This window comes from Salvelinus alpinus, chromosome 15 (assembly GCF_045679555.1).
Source record: "Salvelinus alpinus chromosome 15, SLU_Salpinus.1, whole genome shotgun sequence".
NCBI lineage: Eukaryota > Metazoa > Chordata > Actinopteri > Salmoniformes > Salmonidae > Salvelinus > Salvelinus alpinus.
Window position 1 is genome coordinate 9,925,675 of NC_092100.1, and position 11,878 is coordinate 9,937,552.

Sequence of the window (11,878 nt, forward strand, 5' to 3'; positions counted from 1 at the left end):
TCTGTTGTTCTGCCCCTGAACAAGGCAGTTAACCCACTGTTCCCCAGTAGGCTGTCATTGTAAATAAGAATTTGTTCTTAACTGACTTGCCTAGTTAAATAAATAACCATCTGCCCACACTAACTGCAGGAGGCTAGAGTGGAAACTATCCCTTTACAAAAACACAGCATTAGTAGCACAGAAATGTCTTACTAATTGTTAAATATGAATTGTTAACTATTAATATCAAACAAATAAGGTAAATATGTAATTTTTCTCTCACAGTTTACCGTGAATGTGACCGCCACGAACGTCATCGAAATTGCTTTTCAAAGTCAAGTGCAATGTAATGTCTACGCAGTGCAGAGCAGTGTGAATCCTGGCCTGGATCTGAACAAGTCATATACATTTTGTAGTTTCCTTCTTGTCAATCAAACATATTTTCCTTCAGATCTTAGGTTTAGCTGCGTTGCAGCCATACAGAAACTAGAGGAGATACTTTGCGTAACTTAAAAACATCAGAAAAAATGTGGTTGCACATTGTTGGTGTCTATTCAAACTATTAGAAAAAAGGTAAGCTCTGTATCAATACTGATGCAACCTCCAGTAACACGTTACTTTGTGGTTGTATGTAGCTTTCATAAAGCATTGATAGGCATTACATATAGAGTCACGATACCCTACATATGTTTATACCCTACAGTATATAAATATTTTATGTAGTCTTATGCAGCATTGACATAAAACAGTAAAATGCCCACTCCAAAACAACTGTTCTAAGTACAAACACACTACTTTGTCTCTGCCGGACAACCTCTACATCTATGTAACTGTTAACCAATGTTCCCTCATTTTCTTCAGCACATTTTATGGTCTTGGAAACTTGAACGCTATGAGCATTCTGTGCAACTTCTGGCAAACGTTTACTGTGACCACTGAGGTTGTACCCACTTTAAGTTACAGTTGTAGACAGTGGCCAAGTAGACTACTCTGGCTATTGGAGCATAATGTAGGCCTATCAGAGTGGCCTACCAACAAAAATGCATTCTATAACACCTTGAATTTACGCATGAGAATAGCATGCTATTCACCCCACTATTCGTTCAGGGTGGAGATCACTGAAACGGAAGTGTGGCATAGGTGTGTCTATAGATATGCCGATTTTCTGGTTGGGTTTGATAGTTGGGTATGGATTTCAACCATGCCCACATGTCCAGGGCTGGATTAATGCAGGTGCTTACCGGGGCTGAAGACCTTGGGCCCAGGCCCATGGGGGGGCCCAAAAGACAACAAAATAAATAATACCATTTTTAAAAAGTATGTTTTTTGGCAATATACTGTATAGGCAAAATGTTATATATATATAAAAAAGTTTTTAAATTTACCTACGCAAGCCAGTTAAGAACAAATTATTATTTACAATGACAGCCTAATGGGGAACAGTGGGTTAACAGCCATGTTCAGGGGTAGAATTACATATTTTCACCTACTCTCTAACCACTAGGCTACCTGCCGCTGCCTTGTGCCACTCTGCTAATCGTCAGATGGGGGAAGGAGAGGAGGACTCACATTGGGTAACTGGGGTGGCCCTGCCTTGATTGGGTAGCTGATTAATATTTACATATATATCATTGTATTCCATTTTAAATACATGTAACTGGTCAATTTTGTGAGTCAGATTCTGGGCCCAAGTCTGTAAAGGTGGGATACCTAGTCAGTTGTACAACTGAATGACTTCAACTGAAATGTGTCTTCTGAATTAACCCAACACCTCTGAATCAGAGAGGTGCGGGGGGGCTGCCTTAAACAACATCCACGTCTTCGGCACCCGGGGAACAGTGGGTTAACTGCTTTGCTCAGGAGCAGAACAACATATTTTTACCTTGTCAGCTCAGGGATATGGTCCAGCAACCTGGCCCAACACTCTAACCACTAGGCTACCTGCCACCGCTATGGCTACCTACTGCCCCTATAGGGGGCCCAAGAGGCAAAACAAATACAAATCACATTTTTTATATTATTTTATATAGTGAACATAACACACCCACATCAAACCACACCCCTAAAACGAAAATGCATTTTACTTAATGAGGAGGAAAACCGAGGTGAAATCAGTATGCTCAGGCCCCCTTTAAACTAGCCACTCCCAACAATGCTTTTATTTTTTTTTACAAAAACCCCATCTAAGTCAATCAACCACACAGCATGTTTTAAATGTCATGCCCACATTATCTGAAAGTAATTTTAAATCAAGTCAGTTAGCAATATAATCACCATAAGAGATTTGGCATGTTATTTTTAATCAATGATTCCAAATGAGCACAAGAAGAAAGTTGTTTTGTCTGAACCTAGAAACGCCTTGAAACAGGTTTGATTGAGAGGGACCCAACCTACCATACCACAATGGGGTTGAAAAACAGGTTTGATTGAGAGGGACCCAACCTACCATACCACAATGGGGTTGAAAAACAGGTTTGATTGAGAGGGACCCAACCTAACATACCACAATGGGGTTGAAACAGGTTTGATTGAGAGGATCACAACCTAACATACTACAATGGGGTTGAAACAGGTTTGATTGAGAGGATCACAACCTAACATACCACAATGGGGTTGAAACAGGTTTGATTGAGAGGATCACAACCTAACATACCACAATGAGTTGGAAATAAAAAGGTTTGATTAAGAGGGGCACAAACTAACATACCACAATTGGGCTCCCGAGTGGCGCAGCGGTCTAAGGCACTGCAGCTCAATGCAAGAGGTGTCGCTGCAGACCCTGATTTGATTCCAGGCCTGTATTTACATTTACATTTAAGTCATTTAGCAGACGCTCTTATCCAGAGCGACTTACAAATTGGAAAGTTCATACATATTCATCCTGGTCCCCCCGTGGGGAATGAACCCACAACCCTGGCGTTGCAAGCGCCATGCTCTACCAACTGAGCCACACGGGACCACGTGTTGAACAAAGACAGTTGACATCACGAGACATCAGCTCACCAAGGGAGTCCAGCACTGGATGGAGGTGTTTCCATATAGCAGGAGGGCCTTTGTGCCTCGAGGGGGAGATGGTTGTGAAGCGTATCGGCTCCTGTTGGTCAACGTACAGTACCTCAGTATGTAGAGTGGGCTGCTGGTGTGGGGCCCCAAAGTCAACAGCTTGGATCTCCCATGTGTATCTGCAGACATAGTTGTCTGAAAAGTCCACATGGATCAAGGCCTCCTCCATAGCCATGTGTTTCCTGAGCTCACGGCTCAGGAAAATAAGATTTTGATGTATATTACACCTGTATATTACACCTGTATATTACACCTGTATATCAGACCTGTATATCAGACCTGTATATCAGACCTGTATATTACACCTGTATATCAGACCTGTATATCAGACCTGTATATCAGACCTGTATATTACACCTGTATATCAGACCTGTATATCAGACCTGTATATCAGACCTGTATATCAGACCTGTATATCAGACCTGTATATCAGACCTGTATATTACACCTGTATATTACACCTGTATATCAGACCTGTATATTACACCTGTATATCCGGCTGTGATTGGGAGTCCCATAGGGCGGCGCACAATTGGCCGAGTGTCGTCCGGATTTGGCAGGGGTAGGCTGTCATTGTAAATAAGAATTTGTTCTTAAACTGACTTGCCTAGTTAAATAAAGGTTCAATAAATAACACTGGGGTTGAAAACAGGTTTGATTGAGAGGGGCCCAACCTAACAAAAGCAAACAACACAAAGAATACATCTTAAAAAGTAATGAAATTAACATAATAAAAAGCTAAAAAATATTTAGCTAAAAAAACAAACATTTCTAAATAGTCTGCCATACTTTATAGAAAAAGCGATTTAAATCTTCACAAAGCAGAGTCTTTTATTTACTACATCCAAGTTCAGGGTCAATGGAGATATTTCCACATATTGATTTAAACTTGTTGATTACAATATCTACCAGTCCCTGTCATACAGTAAAATACAAAACCTAATCCCAGTCAATACGGTTGATGTTGAAGTATTCATATACCTTTTACAACTCACTTAAAGGATACCTCAATGGGAAGTGTTACCAATATCACTCACTTTTAAAAATCATAGCTATTCCTTCAAAGTTAGAGTATGAACTTGTATGACATATATTTATGTACCTACATTTCAATTTATCCCACTCCATTTCAAATTATTGACAAGTTAACAATCAACAAGTCGGCTATAGAGATGTCTGATGAATCAGTGGTGATTATGAAACCGGAATGGTATCTATTAAAGATGTGGTTTGAGGGCCAGCGGAGGTTGTGTCAGGGATGAATTGAGGGGTAGTAGAGGGTTGAGGGCCAGTGGAGGGTTGAGGGCCAGTGGAGGGTTGAGGGCCAGTGGAGGTTTGAGGGCCAGTGGAGGTTTGAGTGTCAGGGGAGAATGGAGGGGTAGTAGAGGGTTGAGTGTCAGGGAAGAATTGAGGGCTAGTGGAGGTTTGAGGGGTAGTAGAGGGTTGAGTGTCAGGGGAGGGTTGAGAGGTAGTAGAGGGTTGCTGGTCCCCACACTGGGCGCCGCTACATTGTGTGAAACGTTTCACTGTTATCTTCAGAGGTCCAAGGGCATTATCGCTTATTTGCTTCAAGAACTGAAATACAAGAAATACATTTATGTATATGTTACTCTAAATGTGTAAAAACAATAAATCAAATAGAATTACCTGTACTGTATATGTATAGATCCCCATCTTATTGGTTCATCTACACATTTACAGGGGAATCTATAGATTTACCAGATAGACAAAGATTTTTGATAAATGTGTAAAGAGGCCTTTTGAACATCAGTAGGATTTTATGCAGGCAGATAGTAGCATGGGTCTGTGTGTATGGGGCAAAGTTACATTTTGGGCCAAATAAGTAACTTGGGGATTTTAGATCAACAGAAAGCTCTTGGTGAGATCTATCTAGGTCAAACCAACACTATCAATCATGTTGCTTTAGCTTTCGTGTCAAGTTTTCTCACCAAAACTCTCCACCAGCAAGGCTAATCTGCCTGCCTCATAGCTAACTCTTGTGAGCAAAAGGAAAACAAAAAAGTAATTAATCTAACACATGGAAGCAGAAAACTGATTTCAAAACACAAAAGAAGGTCCTTGTCCTGGGTGAATCTAACCTATCGCTTTCTATTGATCTAAAAGAACCAAGATGGCCCAAAAATGTAATATTGCACGCACATCCATGATAATACCTGCCTGCATTTGCCTACCACTGTTCAAAAAGGCTTCTTTTTACACATTCAGTGGGAGATCTACAGATTCTCTTGGGAAAGTCACCAGCATGGACCTGGAATCTATAGATTTACAGTTTTTAACCATATCAATTTAATAAATTCAAATTCTTCATCCTGTTTACTATTTTGATTCAAAATTACAAAAGGAATTGGAATTTATCAAGCATTCAACTCTGAATTGATACCCACCTGACTGACAGACAGACAGAGGGAAGAGAGACAGAGGGAAGAGAGACAGAGGGAAGAGAGACAGAGGGAAGAGAGACAGAGGGAAGAGAGACAGAGGGAAGAGAGATAGATTGTCAACATACCTCCTCAATGTTTGAAACGAGTGCATCGCTATCCAGATTTTCATAGCTGGATAAGTTCACCGCTGCATGTGCAAACGTGGTCAGGTCTGAGGAAGATGGAAGTGATGAGACACATAAATAGTTAAGGTCAATGTTCAGGGAGTATATACTATACCATATATTTCCATATTTCTGCACCGCTGTGATTTTTGGATCCCTTCCCTTGTACAGTGCCTTCAGAAAGTATTCACAACCCTTGACTTTTCCCACATTTTGTTGTGTTACAGCCTGAATTTAAAATGGATTAAATTTAGATTTTTTTGTCATCGGCTTACACACAACACCCCATAATGTCAAAGTGGAATTATACATTTTTACAAATTAATAAAAAATTAAAATCTGAAATGTCTTGAGTCAATAAGTATTCAATCCCTTTGTTATTGTAAGCCTACATAAGTTCAGGTGTAAAAATGTGCTGATCAAGTCACATAATCAGTTGGATGGACTCACTCTGCGTGCAATAATAGTGTTTAACATGATTTTTTAATTACTATTTCATCTCTGTTAACTTTTAACAAGGCACTCCTGTTAATTGAAATGCAATCCAGGTGACTACCTCATGAAGCTGGTTGAGAGAATGTCAAGAGTGTGCAAAGCTGTCATCACAGCAAAGGGTGGCTACTTTGAAGAATCTCAAATATAAAATATATTTTGATTTGTTTAACACTTGGTTACTACATGATACCATATGTGTTATTTCATAGTTTTGATGTCTTCACTATTATTCTACAATGTAGAAAATAGTAAAAATAAAGAAAAACCCTTGAATGAGTAGGTGTGTTCAAACTTTTGACTGGTATGAATATATGAATAACATAACGATGATTAGGAATGTTCAAAAGGGGATCATGAGCTAGGATTGTTACAATCACAGACAGAAAGAATGCATGCCATGCTCAGGAAGTAAATGGAATTGAATACAATAACATCTGGGCTGTATGTTTGTACTGTAAATCACTTTGGGCTAATAAATTCTATATTAAGAATTAACTAAGTTGATAGCAAGCAAACTTTGTTAGTCACATTTGGCCCACAATGTACATTTGACATAAAAACTAAATTCCCACGTACTTGGTGTAGGAATCATTGTTGTTGTTGGTTGGACGGCTGTGGGTGTTGTTGAACCCTCTAAGACACCGGCTGTGGGTGTAGGTGTTGTTGAACCCTCGAAGACACCGGCTGTGGGTGTTGGTGTTGTTGAACCCTCTAAGACACCGGCTGTGGGTGTGGGTGTTGTTGAACCCTCGAAGACACCGGCTGTGCTTGTAGGTGGTGTTGTTGTTGGTGCCAACAACGGGTTAGCAGTGAAGGTTATGGAACTTGTGGTTGATGTTGTAAACGATGGGCTAGCTGTTGTGGTTGTGAAGAAAGAATTGATGTAGTAAAAACAGATTATCATCAATGCTGATTAAACAAATGTACAGCCTGTTACACAATTTTGCGAAAGACTTGGTGTTTACCACTCAATCCCAAATGTTTGCAATGCTGTGGACTTTGAATAGAGTGGAGGATGTGTTGCCACAGGAAATATAGCCTGAATGTCCAATAATAAGTTAATGCTGTCATAACAAAAACGGAGAAGTGTAACAGTCATGTCATTGCAACAGTGGATGCTGTTTGACTGAATGCAAACAAGCGTGCGTCTCTACCACCACAAGCTGAATGGAAAAAAGTTGACTTTTAATTTAGGTTCTGAACAACACATATAAGGCTCTATGATTGGCTGGCGTTTTTAATAAAGATTAAAAAAATGTAACCTTAATTTAACTAGGCATGTCAGTTAAGAACAAATTCTTATTTACAATGACGGCCTACACCGGCCAAACCCGGACGACGCTGGGCCAATTGTGCGCCGCCCTATGGGATACAGCCTGGATTCAAACAAGGGGGTCTGTAGTGATGCCTCTATCACTGAGGTGCAGTGCCTTAGACCGCTGCACCAGGGGGTCTGTAGTGATGCCTCTATCACTGAGATGCAGTGCCTTAGACCACTGCACCAGGGGGTCTGTAGTGATGCCTCTATCACTGAGATGCAGTGCCTTAGACCGCTGCACCAGGGTCTAAGGTGATGCCTCTATCACTGAGATGCAGTGCCTTAGACCGCTGCACCAGGGGGTCTGTAGTGATGCCTCTATCACTGAGATGCAGTGCCTTAGACCACTGCACCAGGGGGTCTGTAGTGATGCCTCTATCACTGAGATGCAGTGCCGTAGACCACTGCACCAGGGGGTCTGTAGTGATGCCTCTATCACTGAGATGCAGTGCCTTAGACCACTGCACCAGGGGGTCTGTAGTGATGCCTCTATCACTGAGATGCAGTGCCTTAGACCGCTGCACCAGGGGTTCTGTAGTGATGCCTCTATCACTGAGATGCAGTGCCGTAGACCACTGCACCAGGGGGTCTGTAGTGATGCCTCTAGCACTGAGATGCAGTGTCTTAGACCGCTGCGCCACTTGGGAGCCCAGTGTTAAGGCGGCGCTAGTGTCAAACGCATGCTCTTTGGCTAATTTCGACTTGCTTGCTCTGAAGGGTGGACATATTTGAGGTGTGTCCTTAAAAACGTTGGCCAATGTCCCAATTTCAATCAGCGCTACTGTTGATATTTAGACTCACCAAAAGCTGGTCTCGGCAGTAACAAAATTAGTTTTGGTATCGATCTTGCCAGCAGACGCACACAGTAGCTTAATCAGTAGCCTTTAACCAATGTTTTATTAAAATATCACGAGCAGCAAAACAGTCAACAGGCGTTCACGTTTTTTCTTTATATTGGACATTATTTTTGTCCATGCAGCTTCTGTGAAAAGTTTGGACTCATTAGGCCTATGTGTGATGGCCATTGAATGGAAGGTGTCAATGACTGTAGGAAGTCTGTCTAGGTCAAGTTATTACAATAGAATGAAAGGTGTCAGTAACTGTAGCAAGTCTGTCTAGGTCAAGTTATTACAAAAGAATGAAAGGTGTCAGTGACTGTAGGAAGTCTGTCTAGGTCAAGTTATTACAATAGAATGAAAGGTGACAGTGACTGTAGGAAGTCTGTCTAGGTCAAGTTATTACAATAGAATGAAAGGTGACAGTGACTGTAGGAAGTCTGTCTAGGTCAAGTTATTACAATAGAATGAAAGGTGTCAGTGACTGTAGAAGTCTGTCTATGTCAAGTTATTACAAAAGAATGAAAGGTGTCAGTGACTGTAGGAAGTCTGTCTAGGTCAAGTTATTACAATAGAATGAAAGGTGACAGTGACTGTAGGAAGTCTGTCTAGGTCAAGTTATTACAATAGAATGAAAGGTGACAGTGACTGTAGGAAGTCTGTCTAGGTCAAGTTATTACAATAGAATGAAAGGTGTCAGTGACTGTAGAAGTCTGTCTATGTCAAGTTATTACAATAGAATGAAAGGTGTCAGTGACTGTAGGAAGTCTGTTTAGGAACTGCTTATTAGACTGCTTATTGTTTTTCCTTTATCATTTTGTAAAAAAAATGGCATCTTCCACTTTCAAGCTTTAGGGCCTAACTGTTAAATCGCGGTAATTCCTTGGTGCTGAATCTGCTTGTTGCCATGGCTATTGGCCTGTTAGTGACTTTGCCACGCGAAAGGTAAACAAACTAACAGGCCATAACAACAGTGATAGTAGGTGAATCTTATTATAACGTTTGGGTAATGTCCAACTGGCCATGGCTCCAACATGCAGAGCATTTTCGAAATGCGACTGAAATGTGTGTAGATGAATATTTCCACGAAATTATATTTTTGTTATAACTAGACCTATTGTAGGGTTACTGTCTGCTATTTAATAATCTATATTCAGTGAATAGAAGAGCCCTTAGGTCTATGTGTGCACACAGTGCCCTACGCTCATGGAACGAGATACAATTTATGATGTCATGCTTCTGATAAAAATCCTATTTTGAAACAAGGAGTGGCTGTGGTTCTGGATCTTCTGGAACACAGAAGTTTTGGACTAAAAATATAGAGATTTCTGCACATGTGTAGGGAATTTAATCTTGCTTATTGACTACGTGTGGCATGTCCATGTCCAGACTGCAATTTACAGTAGGCCTAGTCCCCATATCAGCGCGAATACTATTTAGCCTATGTTTAACAACGTATTTCCGTATTGTAAGCAACTCGGATATGCTCAAACCTGACAAAGATTCCAATGTGAATTGAAAGATCGGTTTGTGCGTCATATCATAAGCATATCATAGATGTGTACACACTTTATTTGATGATAAGATTACGTCAACGTTTATTGTTAAAATAATCTTCATTTTCTGCAACCAATTACCAGTTTAAAGTGCACATCAACTGGACAAAAGTAATTAAATAGCTACCAATTACCACAATTTGTGTCATAATTCCTACAAAGCGATTTTTTTGTGAAGCTCACTTTGACCAATAAAACACGGTGTATAGGCTCGCTAGATAAAACACAATAGCCTTGATTGAATCTCAACATACCAATACCTACATTGATATATATTGACTACACAAAAAATAGGATTCAGAAGTGGCTACTTACTCGTGAATTGCCCCGAGGACAGGGCGAACGTCCCAACAAAGAGAATAAAATAAAGCATTGTGAATGTTGGCAGTAGAGAAGGGTTCGTTAGCAACACAAACAAACGTATTTATTTCAGTGTCTGTTTAATTTTTTTGCAGGTCTGTGTAGTATTATACTGGTTGAAAGTGGGAGTGGTCTAGTCATCTAGAAATCTGATACCGCCTTCTCTCTTTTCACCTGTGATTAAAACATTAGGAGAGACGTTGCACGGGCATGTGGAATTCAATGTTTATTGTCCCATCAGCACAAAGGCGCTACGTACAGTGAGCTCCAAAAGTATTGAGACAACTATTTTTTTTTCTAGTTTTGGCTCTGTAATCCAGCACTTTGGATTTGAAATTATACAATAATCCTGAATGAATCGTGAATAATGACGATTGACAAAGTTACAGAGGCATAACTATCAAACCCCCTGTATACTAACCTCCCCTGTTATTGTAATGGTGAGAGGTTAGCATGTCTTGGGTGTATGATATTTGTGCGTCTAAATGTCTCACTCATCATTATTCACGATTCATTCAGGATAGCATCCACATTAATGTAGAAGTGTTTAGAAATATAATATATATTTTTTACTTAGAATGAAAGTGACTCCAAAATGACAATACATTATTTATTATTCATTTCTATTGGGCACAAAATATTCTGAAACACAAACAGCAAATGCATCCAACAAATTTGTAGTCACAAGATTGATGTAGTCATTGTGTGCTATGAATGTGACCAAATAGTTAAATTTTTACTACTTTAATACACAAATAAGTGAATTTGTACCAATACTTTAGGTCCCCTAAAATGGGGGAACTATGTACAAAAAGTGCTGTAATTTAACAACCGGTTTACCCAATATGGATAAAAATACCTTCAAATTAAAGTTGACAATCTGCACTTTAACCTCATAGTCATTGTATTATTTCAAATCCAAAGTGTTGGAGTACTGAGTCATTGTCCCAATACTTTTGGAGCATACTGAAGAACCAATAGAGAACCAAAAAGGGTTCATATATGAAACCCCTAAATATATATATCTATATATATATATTTTTTACCAGAACCCTCAATAATTGAATCTTCTTCTGAAAAGGGTTCTTACATGTTGACCAAAGAACCGAAAGGTTCTATATAGAACAATGGCAAGTTCTAGGCGTACTGGTATTTGTTTATTTCTCAAGTAAAGGATTAGCCAATTTCTTTACAATCTTGAATAACTACAACATGCAGGACATTGTTTCCAAGGGCAAGGTGAATTACTGGAACTGAAACCAGAATGCCAACAGACAGGTTCTCTGTGTAGATTTTAAATGTCTTCCTTCTTCCTTGTATAGTTTAGATTACTTTTCTGGCAGCAGAAGCAAACATAATAGCGGCAATTTACATTTGTGTGTGTGTATGTGTGTGCGTGTGTGCGTGTGTGTGTACTAAGGGTATGTACTGAGTTGGGATTTTGAAGGTCTGCGCTCCTTTAACATGTAATACATTTCAAAAGGGTATAAAACTTATTAAAATGTGATAATTTTGGAGGTTGCGTACATACATACAAAAATATCAAATGTGTTGGCCCAATATATAAAAAAAACAACAAGGATATCTCTAGCTCCAATAACCACAGACACAAGCAAGAGACAGGCAAGAGACAGGCAAGAGACAGGCAAGAGACAGGCACGAGACAGGCAAGAGACAGGCAGGAGACAGGCAAGAGACAGGCAAG

At 39.8% G+C, this 11,878-nt stretch overlaps 2 long non-coding RNA genes across 2 annotated transcripts; one reads left to right on the forward strand and one right to left on the reverse strand.

The window, feature by feature from the left end:
* Positions 1-1,988: 1,988 nt before the first annotated feature.
* LOC139539459 (uncharacterized) lies at positions 1,989-2,673 on the forward strand. The gene is made up of 2 exons (XR_011667951.1): positions 1,989-2,451; positions 2,602-2,673. It is a non-coding gene; the product is annotated as an uncharacterized lncRNA (long non-coding RNA).
* On the reverse strand, positions 2,261-10,283 carry LOC139539457 (uncharacterized). Its single transcript, XR_011667950.1, has 5 exons — positions 10,129-10,283; positions 6,680-6,958; positions 5,570-5,655; positions 3,530-4,617; positions 2,261-2,775 (listed from the first exon to the last, which is right to left on the reverse strand). It is a non-coding gene; the product is annotated as an uncharacterized lncRNA (long non-coding RNA).
* Positions 10,284-11,878: the final 1,595 nt, after the last annotated feature.